Here is a 27,689-nt window from a genome sequence, read left to right as displayed (position 1 = left end):
GTTGAAATAAACAAAATCGTCTCGTCATTGCTGCCTGATACAGTTTTTTCATCATTGAGGAAAGCTGCATATTTCTATAGTCAAAGAAAATGGCAGCGCTGTTCGATGAAATGTATTTCATGATATACGCACCGGTAACTCGTGGTGCCGTAGTATTACAACAGGCAATAAAAAAAGATACCGCTAAATTCGAGAGCGCTTTGGAGGTGCCGGGGATTGAACCCGAGGCTCCTCACATGCAAAGCGAGCGCTCTACCACTGAGCTACACCCCCGTTACATCTGGAGCACTCTTTAACGAGTTTCTTGGTGCTCATCAGCTTGTTCTAACAAAATAATTCAATAGTTGAAATAAACAAAATCATCTCGTCATTGCTGCCTGATACAGTTTTTTCACCATTGAGGAAAGCTGCGTATTTCTATAGTAAAAAAAATGGCAGCGCTGTTCGATAAAATGTATTTCATTATATGCGCACCGGTAACTCGTGGTGCCGTAGTATTACAACAGACAATAAAAAAAAGATACCGCTAAAGTCGAGAGCGCTTTGGAGGTGCCGGGGATTGAACCCGAGGCTTCTCACATGCAAAGCGAGCGCTCTACCACTGAGCTACACCTTTTTTTTGTTTTTTTTTTGCTTCATTGCCTGTTTACAGGCGCATACATCAGACCACAAGCAGAACAAAAACAAGCAGTAACAGTCCGGCAGAAACTTAAAATTCCCTAAGTGCTGCCAAGGGCTCCACCCTCGACAACCACTCAGGTAAAATCTCCTGAGTTTTCTGCAGTTCAACATACTTGGCCATACATTCACGGAAATACATTCGTGCAGGCCGTGCATCCTGATCGCGATAGAAACCCGCCATACGGGCCCGCCATAAGCAGTGAAGTCCACATAGCATAATCAAATCAAAAGGCATTCCCTCTTCGTCCACTATTGGCAGAAATCTTATACCACATGAATTTAAAGGTAATTCTTTCTGTAACGTCCGTTGAAGTACATCCCAAAAATATACTCCTTCCCAACAATGTAAGAAAACATGGTCAGTATTTTCCGGTTTTTTAAAGATAAGGCAATTTGTCCCCCAAGGTAAGTAAAAACCACGGTCTGCTTGAAATGTCCTGACTGATAGTGTACCTGTGTGCAGCTTGAAAAAGAAAGACTTCGCGCCAGGAGCCACTTGCATTCTCTTCACTCTTTTAAGCACATCTTTCCCTTCACCTCCAGCGTACATGGCACGGTACAGCGGTTCAGGTAAAACAACATCGCATACATCTTTGTACAACTTCTTTCGAGTCACTGAAAACAAATATTCATTGGAAAATCTAACAGATGAAAACCGTACACTTAGAATAACCTCTTTGAGATACCCGCGCACAGCACCGGTCATGTCATGCGTGCTAACCACATATCCAGGTAAAGCCCGCGTCAGTCTCATTTGGCACACTGTACGTAAGAAAGGGTCCCTTGTGTAGCGAAAAAAAAGAACCTATTTACGACTTGGCGTATGAAAAGATGTGTTAAACCAAGCCCTCCGTGTTTCACTTTTCGAAACAGATTAGTTCGACTGCATCTCTCCCTGTTCGAAGCCCACACGAACACTGCGAAGATACGATGGAACTTCTGTATGTTTGCCCTTGAACAATGCAATACTTGCATCACATACCAAAGTTTTGAGGCAAAGAAAAGATTACAGACAGTCGCCCTAGCAAACACTGACAGATGATTACCGTTGCATCTATTAGCTTTCGTCCTGATTTCTTTCGCTTGTTCTTGCCAGTAGTTCTCATTAGCTTTATAAAATTCCAGTGGCACCCCTAAGTACTTGACAGGTGTGGTCACCCATTTAACATTGGCAAAATAGTCTGGTTTTGATGACCACTCTCCATGCCAGAAACCCAGACACTTTCCCCAGTTTACTAGACTGCCAGTTGCCTTGCCGAACCTTTTAACCACACTGATGGTAGTGGTAACACTATCTTGATCGATGCAACAAACAGCCACATCGTCGGCATATGCCAAAATTTTAACTTCGGATTCTTGTAATCTATAGCCACGAATGCAACTGTTTTGAGCTATTGCTAAGCACAACGATTCTATATATAAACTGAAAAGTAGGGGGCTCAGCGGGCAGCCCTGACGAACAGAACGCTTTATGTTAATTGTATCTCCTAGCGTCTTATTGATTACCAGTCGGGTTGTGCAGTTCCGGTATGCCATAGATACTCCATCTCTGATTACAAAACCAACGTTGACATGGTCAAGAATGGCAAGCAAAAGGTTGTGGGAAACACAATCAAAAGCTTTCTCGAGATCAATCTGTAGAATGGCTACCCCTACTTGATTGGCATCGCTACACTCGAGCACACAGCGCATCTTGTGTATATTAGTCACAATGGAGCGTCCCATAATCCCACATGTTTGGTGAGGCCCTACTAAATCTTTGATTACCCCTTGAAGTCGCCGTGCTAGTACTTTCATTAAAATTTTGTAATCACAATTAGTTAGTGATATCGGTCTATACGAAGAAACTAATTTGAACTTCTCCGAGTGTTCTGTCTTAGGTATCAAAACTGTATGTGCTTCACTAAAGGACCTAGGGAGGACATTAAGTTTATAAGCTTGATTGAAGACATCTGCAAGTACTTGGGATAATTCATTTTTGAACTCCTTATAAATCGAAGCACTAAGCCCGTCCGGCCCTGGAGATTTACCAGGATTCATTTTATCTATAGCCCTTTCTACTTCCGTCGGCGTTATAGATAGCTCTAAAGCTGATTTGGTGTTATCTGACAACTTCGGCATTCTGCTAAGGAACTCTTGCTTAAACTCCTCTGAATCAATGGGCGTGGCAGCGAAGAGTCCTTCGTAGTGTTTGCCAAACGCTCGTCCTATGCTCTCATTGTCCAAAACTTCGATACCGTTGACTTCAATGGCATCTATGTGATTTCGTCTGGCATGACTCTTCTCTAATCCAAGCGCTCGCTTCGTCGGGCGATCATCCACAGTCATTGATGCTGCTCTGGCTCGCACTAGCGCTCCGCGATAGCGTTCCTCCTCATATACCTCTATCCTCTGTTTAATACTCCGCAAATCATCACCATATACTCCAGGTTTTTCACATTCAAGAGCTGTTAGTCTCTCAAGTGTTCGTCTAAGCTCTTTCTCATTCTTCTTAGATTCAAAAGATAAAACGCTAGATCTCTCTATTGCTTTTATTTTGATTCGCTGCTTGAATAGCTCCCATTCTTCTCCTATTTTGTCCATACACTCTTTGTTAATATTACTTATTTCTTTAATAACTGATGCGCTAAACGACTCGTCCTTTAAGAGGTTAGAGTTCATTTTCCACTGTTCCCAAGAAAAGGCGTTCCTTTCTTTTTTTGACCCGATATTGCATTTTACCAGACAGTGGTCTGAAAAGGAAACAGGGACAACATTATAACTGCTACACTGGGTTATCGCATCTGCAGTAAGGTAAAGTCGATCCAAACGTGCATTACTTGTGCCTTGAAAGTCGGTATACTTCACATCTCGGGAGCTATGCAAACACTCCGCAACATCTACTAAATCGTGTTCAATAATCACCTGTGCCAGGACATCACTGCTTCTATCTTTAACGTTGCGCCTGCTTGATCTATCACTTTCATTCAAGACACAGTTGAAATCACCCACCAATAAGAGTTTCCTACCAGTACACATATGTTGTCGTAAATTGGAAAAAAAACCCGATGTTTCCTTGCCAATAGTTGGAGCATAAACACATATAATGCGCCATTCAGTGTCACAATAAACAATATCACACCATACTACTCGGCCTGAAGAGCAAGAAAAGACATTTTCTATGACTAATCCTGGCAGTTTTCTAACAAAAAGAACACATCCCCCTGATGTGCCTATGGCCTGGCTCACAGTGGCAAAATACCGTGATGTAAACTTAAGCATCATGCTCCCAGTCTCCTCCTCGCCTTCAACTTTCGTCTCCTGCACTGCAAGCACATCCAGATTTTCTTCCAATAACAACCGGTAGACTTGGCTTTGCTTCTTCTTTGAAGCCAAGCCTCTAACATTCAGCGTGGCGAAGCTAAATGATACTTGAGGCGCCATTACAACCATGTGGAGGAGTTAGGCCCGGAGCATGGCGCTTACCTTGCACGTCTAGCGCTACGCTAGACGCCTCCAGGACCGTCCGACCGCCCGGTTTCACTGCCCAGTAGAAGAGAATTGTTTACAGCTTTTTTGTCCGTGGTGCCACCAGCTCTTGCTCTCATGCTGGTGCGTCTGCCAGTCGGCGTTTTTGCCGGTGGTTCTTCCACGCTACTTGCACTGTTCTTGTCTGCCGTCTTCACAGGGTCTTCCAATGGTCTTTTAATGGCTGAAACGGCACCGCTGGGCCAAGAGACGCGGCTGGCGTTGCACGTGTTTCCTTCTATCTTCGTGTCGAAACCAATGCTACAGGAGGCACCATCGACAACTTGGCCTTGCTCCGACGCATGGGCAGACGCTCCGTCTACTTCACCGCCTGCGTCTGTCACCGCATTGTCAGCTGTATCAGTCGATACAGCTGCAGAACCTGGTTGAGTATCAACAGGTGCCGGTGTAGATTCGTCTACTGATGTTGCAGATGTGCAGTTCAAATTTTCTGCGACTTGATCTCCGCAACCTTCAGCCGCGTCCTCTGCTTCTGTCACGTCCATAATGTGTTCTGACGCATCTTCGGCCTCCGCTGACGCGGTCACTGCGGCGTACGAACGGACGCATTCCGCGTTCCCATGCCCGAAACGCCGGCAGCGCGAGCACCGAGGCACCTTACAGTCGCGACGCACATGTCCTGTTCCGCTGAAACGCCGGCATTGCATAGGCCGACCTGGGGCTACCACTAAGGCTAATTCACCGGCGACTCGTATCTGATGAGGCAGGTCCTCGACTTTCATACCGCTTTTCAGCTTAATGAAAGCAGTGCGGGTCGTCGAATTCTTCTCATTGACTCCTTCCACACGCCAGCGTTCCCGGGTCACTTCTGTAACTTTCCCGAACGCTGCCAACGCCGTGCGGACATCTTCGTCCGAAACGCCGTGTAACAGCCAGTGAAGCCGCAGCCTCACCTTCTGCTCCTGAGGGTCGATAACGAGGCAGCGACGTCCCTTGAACTGGAGTTCTTTCAGTTCAGTCAACCTCTTCGTCGCCTCCTGGCTGTTAAAGGTGACGGCCCACACATGGTTGATCTGGTAGGCGCCCAATGCAATTACGTCGGGAAGCAGTTGTTCCTTGTCCAGAGCGTCTCGGAAATCTTCGACCTTGAAAGGCCTCACTCGAATATCACCGTGCAAAAACACTGTGTTCACAACGATACGTCCTGTTGGCAGATTCGGCAAGATGATCACATAATCCTTGTCACTTTCGTCTGTAATCCTGTTTCCGCGGCCACCAAGGACCGCCTTTGCCGCTCCGCGGGAGCCCATGATTCCTGCGTCCGACGCGTGCGAGTGCCGGCGAAAGAATGACCACTGAGCTACACCCCCGTTACATCTGGTGCACTCATTCACGCGTTTCTTGGTGCTCATCAGCTTGTTCTAACAATAAAATAATTCAATAGTTGAAATAAACAAAATCATCTCGTCATTGCTGCCTGATACAGTTTTTTCCTCATTGAGGAAAGCTGCATATTTCTATAGTGAAAGAAAATGGCAGCGCTGTTCGATGAAATGTATTTCATGATATGAACACCGGTAACTCAAGGTGCCGTAGTATTACAACAGGCAATAAAAAAAGATACCGCTAAAGTCGAGAGCGCTTTCGAGGTGCCGGGGTCTGAACCCGGGACTACTCACATGCAAAGCGAGCGCTCTACCACTGATCTACACCCCCGTTACATCTGGAGCACTCATTATCAAGTTTCTTGGTGCTCATCAGCTGGTTCTAACAATAAAATAATTCAATAGTTTTAATAAACAAAATCATCTCGTCATTGCTGCCTGATACAGTTTTTTCCTCATTGAGGAAAGCTGCATATTTCTATAGTGAAAGAAAATGGCAGCGCTGTTCGATGAAATGTATTTCATGATATTGTTACGTGAAGGAGACTGACTCAGAGGGGTAGTCACCGATGTATTTACAGACGGTTAGGCGAGCAGCGCCAGCCACACAGATTAGCTCGTGCCAGTCTATCTGCTTCGTCTTCTTCAGCTCCATGCACTGGCACGTAGCATGACCCCCGGCGGCGGAGGCACCGTCCCGGTGCTTTAAAAGTCGTTATCTGACGCATTATTGTAGGGCTTGATCCGCGAGACGTGTACGATATCACTGGGCCGCATAGTAGATGATGATGGGCAGATGGGGCTGATCTCGTAGGTGACAGGTGTTACTTGACGCAATATACGATAGGGTCCCGTGTAATGAGACAGAAGTTTTTCGGATAGGCCCAGCCGACGATGAGGGGACCAGAGTAAAACGAGGGTACCGGGAGCGAAATGTACGTCTCTATGTTCCGCATCGTACCGACGGCATTGGTTGGTTTGCGACGCCATCAGCCGAGCGCGAGCGAGCTGACGGGCATGATCGGCTCGCGCAATCGCGTCGCGGGCATACTCGCTGGTGGACGAGGTGTGAGCTGAGATGACTGTGTCCAGTGGTAAAGTCGGCTCTCTTCCGTACAATAAGTAGAACGGCGAAAAGCCCGCTGTGTCGTGACGGGATGAATTATACGCGAAAGTTGCGTAGGGTAAGGCAAGGTCCCAGTCTCGGTGGTCGGGCGACACGTACATAGCGAGCATATTTGTTAAAGTGCGGTTAAATCGTTCCGTAAGGCCGTTTGTTTGAGGGTGGTAAGCGGTTGTCAGTGTGTGTTGCGTCGAACAAGAACGCAGAATGTCGGCGATGACTTGGGATAAAAATGTACGGCCACGGTCTGTGAGAAGCTGTCTCGGCGCACCGTGAATCAATATAACGTCCCGTAACAAGAAGTCAGCGACGTCGGTTGCACAGCTGGTCGGTAGAGCTCGCGTAATAGCGTAGCGTGTAGCGTAGTCTGTGATAACGGCTATCCATTTGTTTCCCAATGTTGATGTGGGAAAAGGACCAAGCAGGTCTAACCCAACACGGTAAAATGGTTCCGCGGTTATGTCAATTGGTTGAAGATGGCCAGCGGGTAGCAGCGATGGTGTCTTACGACGTTGGCATAGGTCACATGTGGCGACGTATCGGCGCACCGAACGAGCAAGGCCTGGCCAGAAAAAACGGCGCCGGACGCGCTCGTACGTGCGGGATACGCCAAGGTGTCCAGCCGTGGGAGCGTCGTGAAGTTCGGTGAGAACACAGCGGCGCAAATGCTTAGGCACAACAATGAGAAGGTCGGGCCCGTCTAGTCGGAAATTGCGACGGTATAGCACACCCTTTTGAATGACAAAGTAGCGGACGGAAGCATCATTTGTGGAGGATTCCATACGGCTGATGATGTCAAGCAGCTCTGGATCACGCTTCTGTTCTTCCCCAATATTAAGGAAGTCGGACACTGACAAGATAGAGTTCTCCGTGGGCTCGTCAGTGTCCTCAGGATCGTCGACAGGGTACCGGGAGAGGCAATCGGCATCACGGTGTAAGTGGCCAGATTTGTAGACCACCGAATAGGAAAACTCTTGCAGACGCAAAGCCCAGCGACCAAGGCGGCCTGATGGATCTTTCAGAGAGTTCAGCCAGCAGAGTGCGTGGTGGTCGGTAACTACCGAAAATGGGCGTCCGTATAGATAAGTTCGAAATTTCGCTACCGCCCATACAAGAGCCAAGCACTCACGCTCTGTTATCGAATAGTTACGTTCAGGGGCGGATAGGAGGCGGCTGGCATATGCAATAACGCAATCATGGCCATGTTGTTTCTGAGCCAGCACTGCACCAATGCCATGCCCACTTGCATCTGTACGGATTTCCGTAGGGGCAGCAGGGTTGAAGTGTGCCAGAATCGGAGGGGTAGTGAGAAGAGCGACGAGAGTCGAGAACGCAGAAGCCTCTTCGGAGCCCCATGAAAACGGGACTTCTTTCTTGAGGAGCTGCGTAAGCGGCCTCGCTATGTGCGCAAAATTTTTCACGAAGCGTCGGAAGTAGGAGCATAGTCCGATAAAGCTGCGTACATCCTTCGCAGATCGTGGTACAGGAAAGTTTTTGACGGCGCTGATTTTTGCCGGGTCTGGTTGTACACCGTTGGCGTCTACTAAATGGCCAAGCACTGTGATTTGATGGCGTCCAAAGTGACATTTGGACGAGTTGAGCTGCAGGCCAGCGCGACGGAAGATTCCCAGGATAGCTGAGAGGCGCTCTATGTGAGTTTCAAACGTTGGTGAAAAGACGATGACGTCGTCCAAGTAGCACAAACATGTGGACCATTTGAATCCTCTGAGCAGGGAGTCCATCATTCGTTCGAAGGTGGCTGGAGCGTTACAAAGGCCGAAGGGCATGACCTTGAACTGATATAGGCCATCGGGGGTGATGAATGCCGTCTTTTCACGGTCCATTTCATCTACCTCTATCAGCCAGTAGCCGGAACGAAGGTCTATGGAGGAAAAATAGTGGGACCCATAGAGGCAATCAAGCGCATCATCTATTCGTGGCAGAGGGTAGACGTCTTTTTTGGTAATTTTGTTTAGGTGTCGATAATCCACACAGAAACGCCATGCACCGTCTTTCTTGCGGACTAGCACTACAGGAGAAGCCCAAGGACTGCAAGATGGCTCAATGATGTCCTTGGCGAGCATTTTGTCGACCTCACTTTGGATGATGTGACGCTCGGGCGCCGACACCCGATATGGGCGCCTATGAATAGGATGCTCATTACCAGTGTTTATGTGGTGGCTCATACCGGTAGCTTTCCCCAACGGACGGCCGCTGATGTCAAATACGTCGATGTAGGACAGCAGAACCCGGTGGAGCTCATCAGTCTGCTGCGGTGTTAAGTTGGAAGCGATCATCGAAGTAATAGCGCTGTCGGAGCAAGTGGCAGACTGATGTTGAGCGTGGGGTTCAGAAGGGGCGGCCATCGCGAAAACATCTACCGCATTGTCTTCTAACGTGCAGAGCAACGCTAAAGAGATCCCTTGCGGCAAAACTTGAGGTGTGAAGCTAAAGTTGACAACTGGGAGGCACGTAGAATTTCCTGCGACGGACAGAATGGTGTGCGGTAATGTAATGCCACGGCTTATGAGAACATCGGTGATAGGGGTCAGAACATAGTCACCGTCGGGAACTGGTGGTATTGAGACGAGCTCTATGTAGGTCAGTGTCTGTGGAGGGAGGCGCGCGTGTCCCGTTGTGCAGAGGCGACTCGGCCGTTGTGTAAGAGGTTCTGTTGCGGGCAAGTGTAGACGGAGCGTACTGGTCGAACAGTCTATGAGGGCAGAATGCGCGGATAGGAAGCCGAGGCCTAAGATTACGTCGTGGGGGCATTTATCAAGGACGGTGAAGAGAACAACTGTGTGTCGATCCGCAATGCTCACACGAGCGGAGCACATTCCAACGATCGATGCTATGCCACCATCCGCAACACGGACGAACTGGGTGGTCGCAGGTGTGAGAACCTTCTTGAGCTTGCGGCGAAAATCACTCGTCATCACGGAAAGTTGGGCGCCGGTGTCGACAAGAGCAGTGACATGTAGGCCGTCTACTTGTACGTCTATGAGGTTCCGTTTTGTCGGTATCGTCAAAAGAGGATTTTCGGTCAGTCCGAGCGATGCAGCGCCACCTCCGGGGGCTGCAACGCTTAGTTTCCGTCGGAGAACCTCGTGGGAAGGCGGGGGAAGATGGTCGGCGGGGCTGTGGAGAACGAGACTGGCGACGTTGGGGGGATGGAGAGCGGGAGTAGCGGCGTTCAGAAGCAGGTTCCTGGGCAAAATGGTCGCGGTTGGTCTCATGGCGATAGGCAGGACGTGTATATAAGGGACGAGAGGACGGTTGTGCAGGAGGACCCCAGCGACTTCTGCAATGGCGAGAAATGTGCCCGATTCTGTGACACGAGAAGCATATCGGCTTGTCATCGTGTGTTCGCCATGCGGACGGATTACGGAACGTTGAGGGAGAGCCGGTCGGGAAGGGACGTGCAGGCGTGTATCGGGGCTGGTAGTCGGTGCGGGTAGGCGGTGAGATAGAGTGAATTCCCAAGCTGGCGATTTCCTGCCGGACGACTGCTTGAATGAGAGGCAACGTAATTGGCGGAGAGGGGTCAGGGGACGTTGTTCCCACCTTAGCTGGAGCAGCCGCTTCAAGCTCCCGCCTGACGATTCGCGTCAAGTTGTCACAGTTGTCTGGTGGATGATATGTGTCGAGACATGAGGACGTCGCAGTGGTGTTCGGGAGGCGCTGGAACTGATGGGAGATGCGTCTGCTTTTAGCTTGTTGGAACCGGCGGCATTCTTGAATGATGGCATCAACAGACGACACATTGTTGAATACCAACAAGTTGAACGCATCGTCGGCGATACCCTTTAGGATATGGGCAACTTTTTCAGGTTCAGACATATTTTCGTCAGCTTGGCGGCATAGTGAAAGGACAGCCTGAATATAACCGATGTAGGGCTCCGTGGAAGATTGTGCGCGAGTCGACAACTCATTTTTCGCAGCTTCACGACGACCAGAGATGTTGCCAAAAAGCTCACGGATCTTTGCCTTGAAGCTGTCCCAGCTTGTTATGTCATGCTCGTGGTTATCAAACCAAACACGAGGTGTTCCGTCGAGATAAAAGATGACGTTTGCCAGCATAAGAGTGGGATCCCACCTGTAAGTGGCGCTGACGCGTTCGTAGAGGCGTAGCCACTGGTCGACGTCGGAACCCTCGCTGCCCGAGAACACGCCGGGGTCTTTGAGCGCGGGAAGCGTCACGAATGTTGTTGCGGGCGCTGGGTTGACAGGTCGGGCAGAAGGGGGAGCGACCGGAGAGGATGTAGCCGAGTCTTGGGTGGTCATGTTGTAAGCCGCGAGTGAGCGTCCGCTTCGGAGTTCCGTGGCGAGGACGGGGATCGCACAACTCCACCAAATATGTTACGTGAAGGAGACTGACTCAGAGGGGTAGTCACCGATGTATTTACAGACGGTTAGGCGAGCAGCGCCAGCCACACAGATTAGCTCGTGCCAGTCTATCTGCTTCGTCTTCTTCAGCTCCATGCACTGGCACGTAGCAATATGAACACCGGTAACTCAAGGTGCCGTAGTATTACAACAGGCAATAAAAAAACATACCGCTAAAGTCGATAGCGCTTTCGAGGTGCCGGGGTCTGAACCCGGGACTTCTCACATGCAAAGTGGGCGCTCTACCACTCAGCTACACCCCCGTTACATCTGGAACACTCATTACCAAGTTTCGTGGTGCTCATCAGCTTGTTCTAACAATAAAATAATTCAATAGTTTTAATAAACAAAATCATCTCGTCATTGCTGCCTGATACAGTTTTTTTCATCATTGAGAAAAGCCGCTTATCTCCATAGTCAAAGAAAATGTCAGCGCTGTTCGATGAAATGTTTTTTATGATATGCGCACCGGTAACTCGTGGTGCCGTAGTATTACAACAGGCAATAATAAAAGATACCGCTAAAGTCGAGAGCGCTTTCGAGGTGCCGGGGTCTGAACCCGGGACTTCTCACCTGCAAAGCGAGCGCTCTACCACTGAGCTACACCCCCGTTACATCTGGAACACTCATTAACAAGTTTCGTGGTGCTCATCAGCTTGTTCTAACAATAAAATAATCAATTAGTTGAAATAAACAAAATCGTCTCGTCATTGCTACCTGATACAGTTTCTTCATAATTGAGGTAAGCTGCATATTTCTATAGTCAAAGAAAATGGCAGCGCTGTTCGATGAAATGTATTTCATGATATGCGCACCGGTAACTCAAGGTGCCGTAGTATTACAACAGGCAATAAAAAAGATACCGCTAAAGTCGAGAACGCTTTGGAGGTGCCGGGGATTGAACCCGAGACTTCTCACATGCAAAGTGGGCGCTCTACCACTGAGCTACACCCCCGTTACATCTGGAGCACTCATTATCAAGTTTCTTGGTGCTCATCAGCTTGTTCTAACAATAAAATAATTCAATAGTTTTAATAAACAAAATCATCTCGTCATTGCTGCCTGATACACTTTTTTTCATCATTGAGAAAAGCCGCTTATCTCCATAGTCAAAGAAAATGGCAGCGCTGTTCGATGAAATGTTTTTCATGATATGCGCACCGGTAACTCGTGGTGCCGTAGTATTACAACAGGCAATAAAAAAGATACCGCTAAAGTCGAGAGCGCTTTGGAGGTGCCGGGGATTGAACCCGAGACTTCTCACATGCAAAGCGAGCGCTCTACCACTGAGCTACACCCCCGTTACATCTGGAACACTCATTAACAAGTTTCGTGGTGCTCATCAGCTTGTTCTAACAATAAAATAATCAATTAGTTGAAATAAACAAAATCGTCTCGTCATTGCTACCTGATACAGTTTCTTCATCATTGAGGTAAGCTGCATATTTCTATAGTCAAAGAAAATGGCAGCGCTGTTCGATGAAATGTATTTCATGATATGCGCACCGGTAACTCAAGGTGCCGTAGTATTACAACAGGCAATAAAAAAGATACCGCTAAAGTCGAGAACGCTTTGGAGGTGCCGGGGATTGAACCCGAGACTTCTCACATGCAAAGCGAGCGCTCTACCACTGAGCTACACCCCCGTTACATTTGGAACACTCATTAACTAGTTTCTTGGTGCTCATCAGCTTGTTCTAACAATAAAATAATCAATTAGTTGAAATAAACAAAGTCGTCTCGTCATTGCTGCCTGATACAGTTTCTTCATCTTGAGGTAAGCGGCATATTTCTATAGTCAAAGAAAATGGCAGCGCTATTCCATGAAATGTATTTCATGATATGCGCACCGGTAACTCGTGGTGCCGTAGTATTACAACAGGCAATAAAAAAGATACCGCTAAAGTCGAGAGCGCTTTGGAGGTGCCGGGGATTGAACCCGAGACTTCTCACATGCAAAGCGAGCGCTCCACCACTGAGCTACACCCCCGTTACATCTGGAACACTCACTAACAAGTTTCTTGGTGCTCATCAGCTTGTTCTAACAATAAAATAATTCAATAGTTGAAATAAACAAAATCATCTCGTCATTGCTGCCTGATACAGTTTTTTTCATCATTGAGAAAAGCCGCTTATCTCTATAGTCAAAGAAAATGGCAGCGCTGTTCGATGAAATGTATTTCATGATATGCGCACCGGTAACTCGTGTTGCCGTAGTATTACAACAGGCAATAAAAAAAGTTACCGGTAAAGTCGAGAGCGCTTTGGAGGTGCCGGGGATTGAACCCGAGACTTCTCACATGCAAAGCGAGCGCTCCACCACTGAGCTACACCCCCGTTACATCTGGAACACTCATTAACGAGTTTCTTGGTGCTCATCAACTTGTTGTAACAATAAAATAATTCAGTAGTTGAAAAGTACACAAAATCATCTCGTCATTGCTGCCTGATACAGTTTTTTCATCATTGAGGAAAGCTGCATATTTCTATAGTCAAAGGAAATGGCAGCGCTGTTCGATGAATGGTATTTCATGATATGCGCACCGGTAACTCATGGTGCCGTAGTATTACAACAGGCAATAAAAAAAGATACCGCTAAAGTCGAGAGCGCTTTCGAGGTGCCGGGGTCTGAACCCGGGACTACTCGCATGCAAAGCGAGCGCTCTACCACTGAGCTACACCCCCGTTACATCTGGAGCACTCATTAACAAGTTTCTTGGTGCTCATCAGCTTGTTCTAACAATAAAATAATTCAATAGTTTTAATAAACAAAATACATCTCGTCATTGCTGCCTGATACAGTTTTTTCATCACTGAGAAAAGCCGCTTATCTCCATAGTCAAAGAAAATGGCAGCGCTGTTCGATGAAATGTACTTCATGATATGCGCACCGGTGACTCGTGGTGCCGTAGTATTACAACAGGCAATAAAAAAAGATACCGCTAAAGTCGAGAGCGCTTTAGAGGTTCCGGGGATATAACCCGAGACTTCTCATATGCAAAGCGAGAGCTCTACCACTGAGCTACACCCCCGTTACATCTGGAAAACTCATTAACAAGTTTCTTGGTGCTCATCAGCTTGTTCAAACACTAAAATAATCAATTAGTTGAAATAAACAAAATCGTCTCGTCATTGCTGCCTGATACAGTTTCTTCATCATTGAGGTAAGCTGCATATTTCTATAGTCAAAGAAAATGGCAGCGCTGTTCGATGAATTGTATTTCATGATATGCGCACCGGTAACTCGTGGTGCCGTAGTACTACAACAGGCAATAAAAGAAGATACCGCTAAAGTCGAAAGCGCTTTGGAGGTGCCGGGGAGACAACCCGAGACTTCTGACATGCAAAGCGAGCGCTCTACCTCTGAGCTACACCCCTATTACATCGGGAGCACTCATTAACAAGTTTCTTGGTGCTCATCAGCTTGTTCTAACAATAAAATAATTCAATAGTTGAAACAAACAAAATCATCTCGTCATTGCTGCCTGATACAGTTTTTTTCATCATTGAGGAAATCCGCTTATCTCTATAGTCAAAGAAAATGGCAGTGCTGTTCGATGAAATGTATTTCATGATATGCGCACCGGTAACTCGTGGTGCCGTAGTATTACAACAGGCAATAAAAAAGATACCGCTAAAGTCGAGAGCGCTTTGGAGGTGCCGGGGATTGAACCCGAGACTTCTCTCATGCAAAGCGAGCAATCTACCACTGAGCTACACCCCCTTTACTTCTGGAGCACTCATTAACGAGTTTCTTGGTGCTCATCAGCTTTATCTAACAATAAAATAATTCATGGTTGAAATAAACAAAATCATCTCGTCATTGCTGCCTGATACAGTTTTTTTCATAACTGAGGAAAGCCGCTTATCTCTATATTCAAAGAAAATGGCAGCGCTGTTCGATGAAATGTATTTCATGATATGCCCACCGGTAACTCGTGGTGCCGTAGTATTACAACAGGCAATAAAAAAAGATACCGCTAAAGTCGAGAGCGCTTTGGAGGTGCCGGGGATTGAACCCGAGACTTCTCACATGCAAAGCGAGTGCTCTACCACTGAGCTACACCCCCGTTACATCGGCAGCACTCATTAACGAGTTTCTTGGTGCTCATCAGCTTGTTCTAACAATAAAATAATTCAATTGTTGAAGTAAACAAAATCATCTCGTCATTGCTGCCTGATACAGTTTTTTCATCATTGAGGAAAGCTGCATATTTCTATAGTCAAAGAAAATGGCAGCGCTGTTCGATGAACTGTATTTCATGATATGCGCACCGGTAACTCGTGGTGCCGTAGTATTACAACAGGCAATAAAAAAAGATACCGCTAAAGTCGAGAGCGCTTTCGAGGTGCCGGGGTCTGAACCCGGGACTACTCACATGCAAAGCGAGCGCTCTACCACTGAGCTACACCCCCGTCACATCTGGAACACCTATTAACGAGTTTCTTGGTGCTGATCAGCTTGTTCTAACAATAAAATAATTCAGTAGTTGAAAAGTACACAAAATCATCTCGTCATTGCTGCCTGATACAGTTTTTTCATCATTGAGGAAAGCTGCATATTTCTATAGTCAAAGTAAATGGCAGCGCTGTTCGATGAAATGTATTTCATGATATGCGCACCGGTAACTCGTGGTGCCGTAGTATTACAACAGGCAATAAAAAAGATACCGCTATAGTCGAGAGCGCTTTGGAGGTGCCGGGGATTGAACCCGAGACTTCTCACATGCAAAGCGAGCGCTCTACCACTGAGCTACACCCCCGTTACATCTGGAACACTCATTAACAAGTTTCTTGGTGCTCATCAGCTTGTTCAAACAATAAAATAATCAATTAGTTGAAATAAACAAAATCGTCTCGTCATTGCTGCCTGATACAGTTTCTTCATCATTGAGGTAAGCTGCATATTTCTATAGTCAAAGAAAATGGCAGCGCTGTTCGATGAAATGTATTTCATGATATGCGCACCGGTAACTCGTGGTGCCATAGTATTGCAACAGGCAATAGAAAAGGTACCGCTAAAGTCGAGAGCGCTTTGGAGGTGCCGGGGATTGAACCCGAGACTTCTCACATGCAAAGCGAGCGCTCTACCACTGAGCTACACCCCCGTTACATCTGGAACACCCATTAACAAGTTTCTTGGTGCTCATCAGCTTGTTCTAACAATAAAATAATTCAGTAGTTGAAAAGTACACAAAATCATTTTGTCATTGCTGCCTGATACAGTTTTTTCATCATTGAGGAAAGCTGCATATTTCTATAGTCAAAGTAAATGGCAGCGCTGTTCGATGAAATGTATTTCATGATATGCGCACCGGTAACTCGTGGTGCCGTAGTATTACAACAGGCAATAAAAAAGATACCGCTAAAGTCGAGAGCGCTTTGGAGGTGCCGGGGATATAACCCGGGACTTCTCACATGCAAAGCGAGCGCTCTACCACTGAGCTACACCCCCGTTACATCGGGAGCACTCATTAACAAGTTTTTTGGTGCTCATCAGCTTGTTCTAACAATAAAATAATTCAGTAGTTGAAAAGTACACAAAATCATCTCGTCATTGCTGCCTGATACAGTTTTTTCATCATTGAGGAAAGCTGCATATTTGTATAGTCAAAGTAAATGGCAGCGCTGTTCGATGAAATGTATTTCATGATATGCGCACCGGTAACTCGTGGTGCCGTACTATTACAACAGGCAATAAAAAAGATACCGCTAAAGTCGAGAGCGCTTTGGAGGTGCCGGGGATTGAACCCGAAACTTCTCACATGCAAAGCGAGCGCTCTACCATTGAGCTACACCCCCGTTACATCTGGAACACTCATTAACGAGTTTCTTGGTGCTCATCAGCTTGTTCTAACAATAAAATAATTCAATAGTTGAAAAGTACACAAAATCATCTCGTCATTGCGGCCTGATACAGTTTTTTCATCATTGAGGAAAGCTGCATATTTCTATAGTCAAAGTAAATGGCAGCGCTGTTCGATGAAATGTATTTCATGATATGCGCACCGGTAACTCGTGGTGCCGTAGTATTACAACAGGCAATAAAAAAGATACCGCTAAAGTCGAGAGCGCTTTGGAGGTGCCGGGGATTGAACCCGATACTTCTCACATGCAAAGCGAGCGCTCTACCACTGAGCTACACCCCCGTTACATCTGGAACACTCATTAACAAGTTTCTTGGGGCTCATCAGCTTTTTCTAACAATAAAATAATTCAGTAGTGTAAAAGTACACAAAATCATCTCGTCATTGCTGCCTGAGACAGTTTTTTCATCATTGAGGAAAGCTGCATATTTCTATAGTCAAAGTAAATGGCAGCGCTGTTCGATGAAATGTATTTCATGATATGCGCACCGGTAACTCGTGGTGCCGTAGTATTACGACAGGCAATAAAAAAGATACCGCTAAAGTCGAGAGCGCTTTGGAGGTGCCGGGGTCTGAACCCGGGACTACTCGCATGCAAAGCGAGCGCTCTACCACTGAGCTACACCCCCGTTACATCTGGAACACTCATTAACAAGTTTCTTGGTGCTCATCAGCTTGTTCTAACAATAAAATAATTCAGTAGTTGAAAAGTACACAAAATCATCTCGTCATTGCTGCCTGATACAGTTTTTTCATCATTGAGGAAAGCTGCATATTTCTATAGTCAAAGAAAATGGCAGCGCTATACGATGAAATGTATTTCATGATATGCGCACCGGAAACTCGTGGGGCCGTAGTATTACAACAGGCAATAAAAAAGATACCGCTAAAGTCAAGAGCGCTTTGGAGGTGCCGGGGATATAACCCGGGACTTCTCACATGCAAAGCGAGCGCTCTACCACTGAGCTACACCCCCGTTACATCGGGAGCACTCATTAACGAGTTTCTTGGTGCTCATCAGTATGTTCAAACAATAAAATAATCAATTAGTTGAAATAAACAAAATCGTCTCGTCATTGCTGCCTGATACAGTTTCTTCATCATTGAGGTAAGCTGATATTTCTATAGTCAAAGAAAATGGCAGCGCTGTTCGATGAAATGTATTTCATGATATGCGCACCGGTAACTCGTGGTGCCATAGTATTACAACAGGCAATAAAAAAGATACCGCTAAAGTCGAGAGCGCTTTGGAGGTGCCGGGGATTGAACCCGAGACTTCTCACATGCAAAGCGAGCGCTCTACCACTGAGCTACACCCCCGTTACATCGGGAGAACTCATTAACAAGTTTCTTGGTGCTCATCAGCTTGTTCTAACAATAAAATAATTCAGTAGTTGAAAAGTACACAAAATCATCTCGTCATTGCTGCCTGATACAGTTTTTTCATCATTGAGGAAAGCTGCATATTTCTATAGTCAAAGTAGATGGCAGCGCTATTCGATGAATTGTATTTCATGATATGCGCACCGGTAACTCGTGGTGCCGTAGTATTACAACAGGCAATAAAAAAGATACCGCTAAAGTCGAGAGCGCTTTGGAGGTGCCGGGGATTGAACCCGAGACTTCTCACATGCAAAGCGAGCGCTCTACCACTGAGCTACACCCCCGTTACAACGGGAGCACTCATTAACGAGTTTCTTGGTGCTCATCAGCTTGTTCAAACAATAAAATAATCAATTAGTTCAAATAAAAAAAATCGTCTCGTCATTGCTGCCTGATACAGTTTCTTCATCATTGAGGTAAGCTGCATATTTCTATAGTCAAAGAAAATGGCAGCGCTGTTCGATGAAATGTATTTCATGATATGCGCACCGGTAACTCGTGGTGCCATAGTATTGCAACAGGCAATAAACAAGATACCGCTAAAGTCGAGAGCGCTTTGGAGGTGCCGGGGATTGAACCCGAGACTTCTCACATGCAAAGCGAGCGCTCTACCACTGAGCTACACCCCCGTTACATCTGGAACACTCATTAACAAGTTTCTTGGTGCTCATCAGCTTGTTCTAACAATAAAATAATTCAGTAGTTGAAAAGTACACAAAATCATTTTGTCATTTCTGCCTGATACAGTTTTTTCATCATTGAGGAAAGCTGCATATTTCTATAGTCAAAGTAAATGGCAGCGCTGTTCGATGAAATGTATTTGATGATATGCGCATCGGTAACTCGTGGTGCCGTAGTATTACAACAGGCAATAAAAAAGATACCGCTAAAGTCGAGAGCGCTTTGGAGGTGCCGGGGATTGAACCCGAGACTTCTCACATGCAAAGCGAGCGCTCTACCACTGAGCTACACCCCCGTTACATCTGGAACACTCATTAACGAGTTTCTTGGTGCTCATCAGCTTGTTCTAACAATAAAATAATTCAATAGTTGAAAAGTACACAAAATCATCTCGTCATTGCTGCCTGATACAGTTTTTTCATCATTGAGGAAAGCTGCATATTTCTATAGTGAAAGTAAATGGCAGCGCTGTTCGATGAAATGTATTTCATGATATGCGCACCGGTAACTCGTGGTGCCGTTGTATTACAACAGGCAATAAAAAAGATACCGCTATAGTCGAGAGCGCTTTGGAGGTGCCGGGGATTGAACCCGAGACTTCTCACATGCAAAGCGAGCGCTCTACCACTGAGCTACACCCCCATTACATCTGGAACACTCATTAACAAGTTTCTTGGTGCTCATCAGCTTGTTCTAAGAATAAAATAATCGATTAGTTGAAATAAACAAAGTCGTCTCGTCATTGCTGCCTGATACAGTTTCTTCATGATTGAGGTAAGCTGCATATTTCTATAGTCAAAGAAAATGGCAGCGCTATTCGATGAAATGTATTTCATGATATGCGCACCGGTAACTCATGGTGCCGTAGTATTACAACAGGCAATAAAAAAGATACCGATAAAGTCGAGAGCGCTTTGGAGGTGCCGGGGATTGAACCCGAGACTTCTCACATGCAAAGCGAGCGCTCTACCACTGAGCTACACCCCCGTTACAACGGGAGCACTCATTAACGAGTTTCTTGGTGCTCATCAGCTTGTTCAAACAATAAAATAATCAAGTAGTTGAAATAAACAAAATCGTCTCGTCATTGCTGCCTGATACAGTTTCTTCATCATTGAGGTAAGCTGCATATTTCTATAGTCAAAGAAAATGGCAGCGCTGTTCGATGAAATGTATTTCATGATATGCTCACCGGTAACTCGTGGTGCCATAGTATTGCAACAGGCAATAAGAAAGATACCGCTAAAGTCGAGGGCGCTTTGGAGGTGCCGGGGATTGAACCCGAGACTTCTCACATGCAAAGCGAGCGCTCTACCACTGAGCTACACCCCCGTTACATCGGGAGCACTCATTAACGAGTTTCTTGGTGCTCATCAGTATGTTCAAACAATAAAATAATCAATTAGTTGAAATAAACAAAATCGTCTCGTCATTGCTGCCTGATACAGTTTCTTCATCATTGAGGTAAGCTGATATTTCTATAGTCAAAGAAAATGGCAGCGCTGTTCGATGAAATGTATTTCATGATATGCGCACCGGTAACTCGTGGTGCCATAGTATTACAACAGGCAATAAAAAAGATGCCGCTAAAGTCGAGAGCGCTTTGGAGGTGCCGGGAATTGAACCCGAGACTTCTCACATGCAAAGCGAGCGCTCTACCACTGAGCTACACCCCCTTTGCATCTGGAACACTCATTAACAAGTTTCTTGGTGCTCATCAGCTTGTTCTAACAATAAAATAATTCAGTAGTTGAAAAGTACACAAAATCATCTCGTCATTTCTGCCTGATACAGTTTTTTCATCATTGAGGAAAGCTGCATATTTCTATAGTCAAAGTAAATGGCAGCGCTGTTCGATGAAATGTATTTCATGATATGCGCACCGGTAACTCGTGGTGCCGTAGTATTACAACAGGCAATAAAAAAGATACCGCTAAAGTCGAGAGCGCTTTGGAGGTGCCGGGGATATAACCCGGGACTTCTCACATGCAAAGCGAGCGCTCTACCACTGAGCTACAACCCCGTTACATCGGGAGCACTCATTAACAAGTTTCTTGGTGCTCATCAGCTTGTTCTAACAATAAAATAATTCAATAGTTGAAAAGTACACAAACTCATCTCGTCATTGCTGCCTGATACAGTTTTTTCATCATTGAGGAAAGCTGCATATTTCTATAGTCAAAGTAAATGGCAGCGCTGTTCGATGAAATGTATTTCATGATATGCGCACCGGTAACTCGTGGTGCCGTAGTATTACAACAGGCAATAAAAAAGATACCGCTAAAGTCGAGAGCGCTTTGGAGGTGCCGGGGATTGAACCCGAGACTTCTCACATGCAAAGCGAGCGCTCTACCACTGAGCTACACCCCCGTTACATCTGGAACACTCATTAACAAGTTTCTTGGTGCTCATCAGCTTGTTCTAACAATAAAATAATTCAGTAGTTGAAAAGTACACAAAATCATCTCGTCATTGCTGCCTGATACAGTTTTTTCATCATTGAGGAAAGCTGCATATTTCTATAGTCAAAGTAAATGGCAGCGCTGTTCGATGAAATGTATTTCATGATATGCGCACCGGTAACTCTTGGTGCCGTAGTATTACAACAGGCAATAAAAAAGATACCGCTAAAGTCGAGATCGCTTTGGAGGTGCCGGGGATTGAACCCGAGACTTCTCACATGCAAAGCGAGCGCTCTACCACTGAGCTACACCCCCGTTACATCTGGAACACTTATTAACAAGTTTCTTGGTGCTCATCAGCTTGTTCTAACAATAAAATAATTCAGTAGTTGAAAAGTACACAAAATCATCTCGTCATTGCTGCCTGATACAGTTTTTTCATCATTGAGGAAAGCTGCATATTTCTATAGTCAAAGTAAATGGCAGCGCTGTTCGATGAAATGTATTTCATGATATGCGCACCGTTAACTCGTGGTGCCGTAGTATTACAACAGGCAATAAAAAAGATACCGCTAAAGTCGAGAGCGCTTTGGAGGTGCCGGGGATATAACCCGGGACTTCTCACATGCAAAGCGAGCGCTCTACCACTGAGCTACACCCCCGTTACATCGGGAGCACTCATTAACGAGTTTCTTGGTGCTCATCAGTATGTTCAAATAATAAAATAATCAATTAGTTGAAATAAACAAAATCGTCTCCTCATTGCTGCCTGATACAGTTTCTTCATCATTGAGGTAAGCTGATATTTCTATAGTCAAAGAAAATGGCAGCGCTGTTCGATGAAATGTATTTCATGATATGCGCACCGGTAACTCGTGGTGCCATAGTATTACAACAGGCAATAAAAAAGATACCGCTAAAGTCGAGAGCGCTTTGGAGGTGCCGGGGATTGAACCCGAGACTTCTCACATGCAAAGCGAGCGCTCTACCACTGAGCTACACCCCCGTTACATCGGGAGAACTCATTAACAAGTTTCTTGGTGCTCATCAGCTTGTTCTAACAATAAAATAATTCAGTAGTTGAAAAGTACACAAAATCATCTCGTCATTGCTGCCTGATACAGTTTTTTCATCATTGAGGAAAGCTGCATATTTCTATAGTCAAAGTAAATGGCAGCGCTATTCGATGAAATGTATTTCATGATATGCGCACCGGTAACTCGTGGTGCCGTAGTATTACAACAGGCAATAAAAAAGATACCGCTAAAGTCGAGAGCGCTTTGGAGGTGCCGGGGATTGAACCCGAGACTTCTCACATGCAAAGCGAGCGCTCTACCACTGAGCTACACCCCCGTTACAACGGGAGCACTCATTAACGAGTTTCTTGGTGCTCATCAGCTTGTTCAAACAATAAAATAATCAATTAGTACAAATAAAAAAAATCGTCTCGTCATTGCTGCCTGATACAGTTTCTTCATCATTGAGGTAAGCTGCATATTTCTATAGTCAAAGAAAATGGCAGCGCTGTTCGATGAAATGTATTTCATGATATGCGCACCGGTAACTCGTGGTGCCATAGTATTGCAACAGGCAATAAAAAAGATACCGCTAAAGTCGAGAGCGCTTTGGAGGTGCCGGCGATTGAACCCGAGACTTCTAACATACAAAGCGAGCGCTCTACCACTGAGCTACACCCCCGTTACATCTGGAACACTCATTAACAAGTTTCTTGGTGCTCATCAGCTTGTTCTAACAATAAAATAATTCAGTAGTTGAAAAGTACACAAAATCATTTTGTCATTGCTGCCTGATACAGTTTTTTCATCATTGAGGAAAGCTGCATATTTCTATAGTCAAAGTAAATGGCAGCGCTGTTCGATGAAATGTATTTCATGATATGCGCACCGGTAACTCGTGGTGCCGTAGTATTACAACAGGCAATAAAAAAGATACCGCTAAAGTCTAGAGCGCTTTGGAGGTGCCGGGGATATAACCCGGGACTTCTCACATGCAAAGCGAGCGCTCTACCACTGAGCTACACCCCCGTTACATCGGGAGCACTCATTAACAAGTTTCTTGGTGCTCATCAGCTTGTTCTAACAATAAAATAATTCAGTAGTTGAAAAGTACACAAAATCATCTCGGCATTGCTGCCTGATACAGTTTTTTCATCATTGAGGAAAGCTGCATATTTCTATAGTCAAAGTAAATGGCAGCGCTGTTCGATGAAATGTATTTCATGATATGCGCACCGGTAACTCGTGGTGCCGTAGTATTACAACAGGCAATAAAAAAGATACCGCTAAAGTCGAGAGCGCTTTGGAGGTGCCGGGGATTGAACCCGAGACTTCTCACATGCAAAGCGAGCGCTCTACCACTGAGCTACACCCCCGTTACATCTGGAACACTCATTAACGAGTTTCTTGGTGCTCATCAGCTTGTTCTAACAATAAAATAATTCAATAGTTGAAAAGTACACAAAATCATCTCGTCATTGCTGCCTGATACAGTTTTTTCATCATTGAGGAAAGCTGCATATTTCTATAGTCAAAGTAAATGGCAGCGCTGTTCGATGAAATGTATTTCATGGTATGCGCACCGGTAACTCGTGGTGCCGTAGTATTACAACAGGCAATAAAAAAGATACCGCTAAAGTCGAGAGCGCTTTGGAGGTGCCGGGGATTGAACCCGAGACTTCTCCCATGCAAAGCGAGCGCTCTACCACTGAGCTACACCCCCGTTACATCTGGAACACTCAATAACAAGTTTCTTGGTGCTCATCAGCTTTTTCTAACAATAAAATAATTCAGTAGTTGAAAAGTACACAAAATCATCTCGTCATTGCTGCCTGAGACAGTTTTTTCATCATTGAGGAAAGCTGCATATTTCTATAGTCAAAGTAAATGGCAGCGTTGTTCGATGAAATGTATTTCATGATATGCGCACCGGTAACTCGTGGTGCCGTAGTATTACAACAGGCAATAAAAAAGATACCGCTATAGTCGAGAGCGCTTTGGAGGTGCCGGGGATTGAACCCGAGACTTCTCACATGCAAAGCGAGCGCTCTACCACTGAGCTACACCCCCGTTACATCTGGAACACTCATTAACGAGTTTCTTGGTGCTCATCAGCTTGTTCAAACAATAAAATAATCAATTAGTTGAAATAAACAAAATCGTCTCGTCATTGCTGCCTGATACAGTTTCTTCATCATTGAGGTAAGCTGCATATTTCTATAGTCAAAGAAAATGGCAGCGCTGTTCGATGAAATGTATTTCATGATATGCGCACCGGTAACTCGTGGTGCCATAGTATTGCAACAGGCAATAAAAAAGATACCGCTAAAGTCGAGAGCGCTTTGGAGGTGCCGGGGATTGAACCCGAGACTTCTCACATGCAAAGCGAGCGCTCTACCACTGAGCTACACCCCCGTTACATCTGGAACACTCATTAACGAGTTTCTTGGTGCTCATCAGCTTGTTCAAACAATAAAATAATCAATTAGTTGAAATAAACAAAATCGTCTCGTCATTGCTGCCTGATACAGTTTCTTCATCATTGAGGTAAGCTGCATATTTCTATAGTCAAAGAAAATGGCAGCGCTGTTCGATGAAATGTATTTCATGATATGCGCACCGGTAACTCGTGGTGCCATAGTATTGCAACAGGCAATAAAAAAGATACCGCTAAAGTCGAGAGCGCTTTGGAGGTGCCGGGGATTGAACCCGAGACTTCTAACATGCAAAGCGAGCGCTCTACCACTGAGCTACACCCCCGTTACATCTGGAACACTCATTAACAAGTTTCTTGGTGCTCATCAGCTTGTTCTAACAATAAAATAATTCAGTAGTTGAAAAGTACACAAAATCATTTTGTCATTGCTGCCTGATACAGTTTTTTCATCATTGAGGAAAGCTGCATATTTCTATAGTCAAAGTAAATGGCAGCGCTGTTCGATGAAATGTATTTCATGATATGCGCACCGGTAACTCGTGGTGCCGTAGTATTACAACAGGCAATAAAAAAGATACCGCTAAAGTCTAGAGCGCTTTGGAGGCGCCGGGGATATAACCCGGGACTTCTCACATGCAAAGCGAGCGCTCTACCACTGAGCTACACCCCCGTTACATCGGGAGCACTCATTAACAAGTTTCTTGGTGCTCATCAGCTTGTTCTAACAATAAAATAATTCAGTAGATGAAAAGTACACAAAATCATCTCGGCATTGCTGCCTGATACAGTTTTTTCATCATTGAGGAAAGCTGCATATTTCTATAGTCAAAGTAAATGGCAGCGCTGTTCGATGAAATGTATTTCATGATATGCGCACCGGTAACTCGTGGTGCCGTAGTATTACAACAGGCAATAAAAAAGATACCGCTAAAGTCGAGAGCGCTTTGGAGGTGCCGGGAATTGAACCCGAGACTTCTCACATGCAAAGCGAGCGCTCTACCACTGAGCTACACCCCCGTTACATCTGGAACACTCATTAACGAGTTTCTTGGTGCTCATCAGCTTGTTCTAACAAGAAAATAATTCAATAGTTGAAAAGTACACAAAATCATCTCGTCATTGCTGCCTGATACAGTTTTTTCATCATTGAGGAAAGCTGCATATTTCTATAGTCAAAGTAAATGGCAGCGCTGTTCGATGAAATGTATTTCATGGTATGCGCACCGGTAACTCGTGGTGCCGTAGTATTACAACAGGCAATAAAAAAGATACCGCTAAAGTCGAGAGCGCTTTGGAGGTGCCGGGGATTGAACCCGAGACTTCTCACATGCAAAGCGAGCGCTCTACCACTGAGCTACACCCCCGTTACATCTGGAACACTCAATAACAAGTTTCTTGGTGCTCATCAGCTTGTTCTAACAATAAAATAATTCAGTAGTTGAAAAGTACACAAAATCATCTCGTCATTGCTGCCTGAGACAGTTTTTTCATCATTGAGGAAAGCTGCATATTTCTATAGTCAAAGTAAATGGCAGCGCTGTTCGATGAAATGTATTTCATGATATGCGCACAGGTAACTCGTGGTGCCGTAGTATTACAACAGGCAATAAAAAAGATACCGCTAAAATCGAGAGCGCTTTGGAGGTGCCGGGGATTGAACCCGAGACTTCTCACATGCAAAGCGAGCGCTCTACCACTGAGCTACACCCCCGTTACATCTGGAACACTCATTAACAAGTTTCTTGGTGCTCATCAGCTTGTTCTAACAATAAAATAATTCAGTAGTTGAAAAGTACACAAAATCATCTCGTCATTGCTGCCTGATACAGTTTTTTCATCATTGAGGAAAGCTGCATATTTCTATAGTCAAAGTAAATGGCAGCGCTGTTCGATGAAATGTATTTCATGATATGCGCACCGGTAACTCGTGGTGCCGTAGTATTACAACAGGCAATAAAAAAGATACCGCTAAAGTCGAGAGCGCTTTGGAGGTGCCGGGGTCTGCACCCGGGACTACTCGCATGCAAAGCGAGCGCTCTACCACTGAGCTACACCCCCGTTACATCTGGAACACTCATTAACAAGTTTCTTGGTGCTCATCAGCTTGTTCTAACAATAAAATAATTCAGTAGTTGAAAAGTACACAAAATCATCTCGTCATTGCTGCCTGATACAGTTTTTTCATCATTGAGGAAAGCTGCATATTTCTATAGTCAAAGAAAATGGCAGCGCTATTCGATGAAATGTATTTCATGATATGCGCACCGGTAACTCGTGGTGCCGTAGTATTAGAACAGGCAATAAAAAAGATACCGCTAAAGTCGAGAGCGCTTTGGAGGTGCCGGGGATATAACCCGGGACTTCTCACATGCAAAGCGAGCGCTCTACCACTGAGCTACACCCCCGTTACATCGGGAGCACTCATTAACGAGTTTCTTGGTGCTCATCAGTATGTTCAAACAATAAAATAATCAATTAGTTGAAATAAACAAAAACGTCTCGTCATTGCTGCCTGATACAGTTTCTTCATCATTGAGGTAAGCTGATATTTCTATAGTCAAAGAAAATGGCAGCGCTGTTCGATGAAATGTATTTCATGATATGCGCACCGGTAACTCGTGGTGCCATAGTATTACAACAGGCAATAAAAAAGTTACCGCTAAAGTCGAGAGCGCTTTGGAGGTGCCGGGGATTGAATCCGAGACTTCTCACATGCAAAGCGAGCGCTCTACCACTGAGCTACACCCCCGTTACATCTGGAACACTCATTAACGAGTTTTTGGTGCTCATCAGCTTGTTCTAACAATAAAATAATTCAATAGTTGAAAAGTACACAAAATCATCTCGTCATTGCTGCCTG

The 27,689-nt window shown here is 45.4% G+C and overlaps 43 non-coding genes across 43 annotated transcripts; all 43 read right to left on the bottom strand.

The window, feature by feature from the left end:
- Positions 1 to 201: 201 nt before the first annotated feature.
- On the bottom strand, positions 202 to 273 carry TRNAA-UGC (transfer RNA alanine (anticodon UGC)). Its single transcript has one exon. It is a non-coding gene; the product is annotated as a tRNA-Ala (tRNA).
- A 271-nt stretch (positions 274 to 544) lies between these two features.
- Positions 545 to 616, bottom strand: TRNAA-UGC (transfer RNA alanine (anticodon UGC)). The gene has a single exon. It is a non-coding gene; the product is annotated as a tRNA-Ala (tRNA).
- An 11,310-nt stretch (positions 617 to 11,926) lies between these two features.
- Positions 11,927 to 11,998, bottom strand: TRNAA-UGC (transfer RNA alanine (anticodon UGC)). The gene has a single exon. It is a non-coding gene; the product is annotated as a tRNA-Ala (tRNA).
- A 274-nt stretch (positions 11,999 to 12,272) lies between these two features.
- TRNAA-UGC (transfer RNA alanine (anticodon UGC)) lies at positions 12,273 to 12,344 on the bottom strand. The gene has a single exon. It is a non-coding gene; the product is annotated as a tRNA-Ala (tRNA).
- Positions 12,345 to 12,617: 273 nt separating this feature from the next.
- On the bottom strand, positions 12,618 to 12,689 carry TRNAA-UGC (transfer RNA alanine (anticodon UGC)). Its single transcript has one exon. It is a non-coding gene; the product is annotated as a tRNA-Ala (tRNA).
- Positions 12,690 to 12,961: 272 nt separating this feature from the next.
- Positions 12,962 to 13,033, bottom strand: TRNAA-UGC (transfer RNA alanine (anticodon UGC)). The gene has a single exon. It is a non-coding gene; the product is annotated as a tRNA-Ala (tRNA).
- A 275-nt stretch (positions 13,034 to 13,308) lies between these two features.
- On the bottom strand, positions 13,309 to 13,380 carry TRNAA-UGC (transfer RNA alanine (anticodon UGC)). The gene has a single exon. It is a non-coding gene; the product is annotated as a tRNA-Ala (tRNA).
- A 276-nt stretch (positions 13,381 to 13,656) lies between these two features.
- On the bottom strand, positions 13,657 to 13,729 carry TRNAA-UGC (transfer RNA alanine (anticodon UGC)). The gene has a single exon. It is a non-coding gene; the product is annotated as a tRNA-Ala (tRNA).
- A 1,312-nt stretch (positions 13,730 to 15,041) lies between these two features.
- On the bottom strand, positions 15,042 to 15,113 carry TRNAA-UGC (transfer RNA alanine (anticodon UGC)). The gene has a single exon. It is a non-coding gene; the product is annotated as a tRNA-Ala (tRNA).
- A 274-nt stretch (positions 15,114 to 15,387) lies between these two features.
- On the bottom strand, positions 15,388 to 15,460 carry TRNAA-UGC (transfer RNA alanine (anticodon UGC)). Its single transcript has one exon. It is a non-coding gene; the product is annotated as a tRNA-Ala (tRNA).
- Positions 15,461 to 15,734: 274 nt separating this feature from the next.
- On the bottom strand, positions 15,735 to 15,806 carry TRNAA-UGC (transfer RNA alanine (anticodon UGC)). The gene has a single exon. It is a non-coding gene; the product is annotated as a tRNA-Ala (tRNA).
- A 273-nt stretch (positions 15,807 to 16,079) lies between these two features.
- On the bottom strand, positions 16,080 to 16,151 carry TRNAA-UGC (transfer RNA alanine (anticodon UGC)). The gene has a single exon. It is a non-coding gene; the product is annotated as a tRNA-Ala (tRNA).
- A 275-nt stretch (positions 16,152 to 16,426) lies between these two features.
- TRNAA-UGC (transfer RNA alanine (anticodon UGC)) lies at positions 16,427 to 16,498 on the bottom strand. Its single transcript has one exon. It is a non-coding gene; the product is annotated as a tRNA-Ala (tRNA).
- A 275-nt stretch (positions 16,499 to 16,773) lies between these two features.
- On the bottom strand, positions 16,774 to 16,845 carry TRNAA-UGC (transfer RNA alanine (anticodon UGC)). Its single transcript has one exon. It is a non-coding gene; the product is annotated as a tRNA-Ala (tRNA).
- A 275-nt stretch (positions 16,846 to 17,120) lies between these two features.
- On the bottom strand, positions 17,121 to 17,192 carry TRNAA-UGC (transfer RNA alanine (anticodon UGC)). The gene has a single exon. It is a non-coding gene; the product is annotated as a tRNA-Ala (tRNA).
- A 275-nt stretch (positions 17,193 to 17,467) lies between these two features.
- TRNAA-UGC (transfer RNA alanine (anticodon UGC)) lies at positions 17,468 to 17,539 on the bottom strand. Its single transcript has one exon. It is a non-coding gene; the product is annotated as a tRNA-Ala (tRNA).
- A 275-nt stretch (positions 17,540 to 17,814) lies between these two features.
- On the bottom strand, positions 17,815 to 17,886 carry TRNAA-UGC (transfer RNA alanine (anticodon UGC)). The gene has a single exon. It is a non-coding gene; the product is annotated as a tRNA-Ala (tRNA).
- A 272-nt stretch (positions 17,887 to 18,158) lies between these two features.
- TRNAA-UGC (transfer RNA alanine (anticodon UGC)) lies at positions 18,159 to 18,230 on the bottom strand. The gene has a single exon. It is a non-coding gene; the product is annotated as a tRNA-Ala (tRNA).
- A 275-nt stretch (positions 18,231 to 18,505) lies between these two features.
- On the bottom strand, positions 18,506 to 18,577 carry TRNAA-UGC (transfer RNA alanine (anticodon UGC)). Its single transcript has one exon. It is a non-coding gene; the product is annotated as a tRNA-Ala (tRNA).
- Positions 18,578 to 18,850: 273 nt separating this feature from the next.
- On the bottom strand, positions 18,851 to 18,922 carry TRNAA-UGC (transfer RNA alanine (anticodon UGC)). Its single transcript has one exon. It is a non-coding gene; the product is annotated as a tRNA-Ala (tRNA).
- A 275-nt stretch (positions 18,923 to 19,197) lies between these two features.
- On the bottom strand, positions 19,198 to 19,269 carry TRNAA-UGC (transfer RNA alanine (anticodon UGC)). Its single transcript has one exon. It is a non-coding gene; the product is annotated as a tRNA-Ala (tRNA).
- Positions 19,270 to 19,544: 275 nt separating this feature from the next.
- TRNAA-UGC (transfer RNA alanine (anticodon UGC)) lies at positions 19,545 to 19,616 on the bottom strand. The gene has a single exon. It is a non-coding gene; the product is annotated as a tRNA-Ala (tRNA).
- Positions 19,617 to 19,889: 273 nt separating this feature from the next.
- TRNAA-UGC (transfer RNA alanine (anticodon UGC)) lies at positions 19,890 to 19,961 on the bottom strand. Its single transcript has one exon. It is a non-coding gene; the product is annotated as a tRNA-Ala (tRNA).
- A 273-nt stretch (positions 19,962 to 20,234) lies between these two features.
- Positions 20,235 to 20,306, bottom strand: TRNAA-UGC (transfer RNA alanine (anticodon UGC)). Its single transcript has one exon. It is a non-coding gene; the product is annotated as a tRNA-Ala (tRNA).
- Positions 20,307 to 20,578: 272 nt separating this feature from the next.
- TRNAA-UGC (transfer RNA alanine (anticodon UGC)) lies at positions 20,579 to 20,650 on the bottom strand. Its single transcript has one exon. It is a non-coding gene; the product is annotated as a tRNA-Ala (tRNA).
- Positions 20,651 to 21,272: 622 nt separating this feature from the next.
- Positions 21,273 to 21,344, bottom strand: TRNAA-UGC (transfer RNA alanine (anticodon UGC)). Its single transcript has one exon. It is a non-coding gene; the product is annotated as a tRNA-Ala (tRNA).
- Positions 21,345 to 21,619: 275 nt separating this feature from the next.
- Positions 21,620 to 21,691, bottom strand: TRNAA-UGC (transfer RNA alanine (anticodon UGC)). Its single transcript has one exon. It is a non-coding gene; the product is annotated as a tRNA-Ala (tRNA).
- A 275-nt stretch (positions 21,692 to 21,966) lies between these two features.
- On the bottom strand, positions 21,967 to 22,038 carry TRNAA-UGC (transfer RNA alanine (anticodon UGC)). Its single transcript has one exon. It is a non-coding gene; the product is annotated as a tRNA-Ala (tRNA).
- A 272-nt stretch (positions 22,039 to 22,310) lies between these two features.
- Positions 22,311 to 22,382, bottom strand: TRNAA-UGC (transfer RNA alanine (anticodon UGC)). Its single transcript has one exon. It is a non-coding gene; the product is annotated as a tRNA-Ala (tRNA).
- A 275-nt stretch (positions 22,383 to 22,657) lies between these two features.
- Positions 22,658 to 22,729, bottom strand: TRNAA-UGC (transfer RNA alanine (anticodon UGC)). Its single transcript has one exon. It is a non-coding gene; the product is annotated as a tRNA-Ala (tRNA).
- Positions 22,730 to 23,349: 620 nt separating this feature from the next.
- On the bottom strand, positions 23,350 to 23,421 carry TRNAA-UGC (transfer RNA alanine (anticodon UGC)). Its single transcript has one exon. It is a non-coding gene; the product is annotated as a tRNA-Ala (tRNA).
- A 275-nt stretch (positions 23,422 to 23,696) lies between these two features.
- Positions 23,697 to 23,768, bottom strand: TRNAA-UGC (transfer RNA alanine (anticodon UGC)). The gene has a single exon. It is a non-coding gene; the product is annotated as a tRNA-Ala (tRNA).
- Positions 23,769 to 24,043: 275 nt separating this feature from the next.
- On the bottom strand, positions 24,044 to 24,115 carry TRNAA-UGC (transfer RNA alanine (anticodon UGC)). Its single transcript has one exon. It is a non-coding gene; the product is annotated as a tRNA-Ala (tRNA).
- A 275-nt stretch (positions 24,116 to 24,390) lies between these two features.
- Positions 24,391 to 24,462, bottom strand: TRNAA-UGC (transfer RNA alanine (anticodon UGC)). Its single transcript has one exon. It is a non-coding gene; the product is annotated as a tRNA-Ala (tRNA).
- Positions 24,463 to 24,735: 273 nt separating this feature from the next.
- Positions 24,736 to 24,807, bottom strand: TRNAA-UGC (transfer RNA alanine (anticodon UGC)). The gene has a single exon. It is a non-coding gene; the product is annotated as a tRNA-Ala (tRNA).
- A 273-nt stretch (positions 24,808 to 25,080) lies between these two features.
- TRNAA-UGC (transfer RNA alanine (anticodon UGC)) lies at positions 25,081 to 25,152 on the bottom strand. Its single transcript has one exon. It is a non-coding gene; the product is annotated as a tRNA-Ala (tRNA).
- A 275-nt stretch (positions 25,153 to 25,427) lies between these two features.
- On the bottom strand, positions 25,428 to 25,499 carry TRNAA-UGC (transfer RNA alanine (anticodon UGC)). The gene has a single exon. It is a non-coding gene; the product is annotated as a tRNA-Ala (tRNA).
- Positions 25,500 to 25,774: 275 nt separating this feature from the next.
- TRNAA-UGC (transfer RNA alanine (anticodon UGC)) lies at positions 25,775 to 25,846 on the bottom strand. Its single transcript has one exon. It is a non-coding gene; the product is annotated as a tRNA-Ala (tRNA).
- Positions 25,847 to 26,121: 275 nt separating this feature from the next.
- TRNAA-UGC (transfer RNA alanine (anticodon UGC)) lies at positions 26,122 to 26,193 on the bottom strand. The gene has a single exon. It is a non-coding gene; the product is annotated as a tRNA-Ala (tRNA).
- Positions 26,194 to 26,468: 275 nt separating this feature from the next.
- Positions 26,469 to 26,540, bottom strand: TRNAA-UGC (transfer RNA alanine (anticodon UGC)). The gene has a single exon. It is a non-coding gene; the product is annotated as a tRNA-Ala (tRNA).
- A 275-nt stretch (positions 26,541 to 26,815) lies between these two features.
- On the bottom strand, positions 26,816 to 26,887 carry TRNAA-UGC (transfer RNA alanine (anticodon UGC)). The gene has a single exon. It is a non-coding gene; the product is annotated as a tRNA-Ala (tRNA).
- Positions 26,888 to 27,162: 275 nt separating this feature from the next.
- On the bottom strand, positions 27,163 to 27,234 carry TRNAA-UGC (transfer RNA alanine (anticodon UGC)). The gene has a single exon. It is a non-coding gene; the product is annotated as a tRNA-Ala (tRNA).
- A 272-nt stretch (positions 27,235 to 27,506) lies between these two features.
- TRNAA-UGC (transfer RNA alanine (anticodon UGC)) lies at positions 27,507 to 27,578 on the bottom strand. Its single transcript has one exon. It is a non-coding gene; the product is annotated as a tRNA-Ala (tRNA).
- Positions 27,579 to 27,689: the final 111 nt, after the last annotated feature.

This window comes from Rhipicephalus microplus, chromosome 3 (genome assembly GCF_043290135.1).
Source record: "Rhipicephalus microplus isolate Deutch F79 chromosome 3, USDA_Rmic, whole genome shotgun sequence".
In the NCBI taxonomy this organism is placed as follows: Eukaryota; Metazoa; Arthropoda; class Arachnida; order Ixodida; family Ixodidae; genus Rhipicephalus; species Rhipicephalus microplus.
The sequence above is the reverse complement of the archived record's forward strand: the minus strand, read 5'-3'. Positions and strand labels throughout refer to the sequence as shown.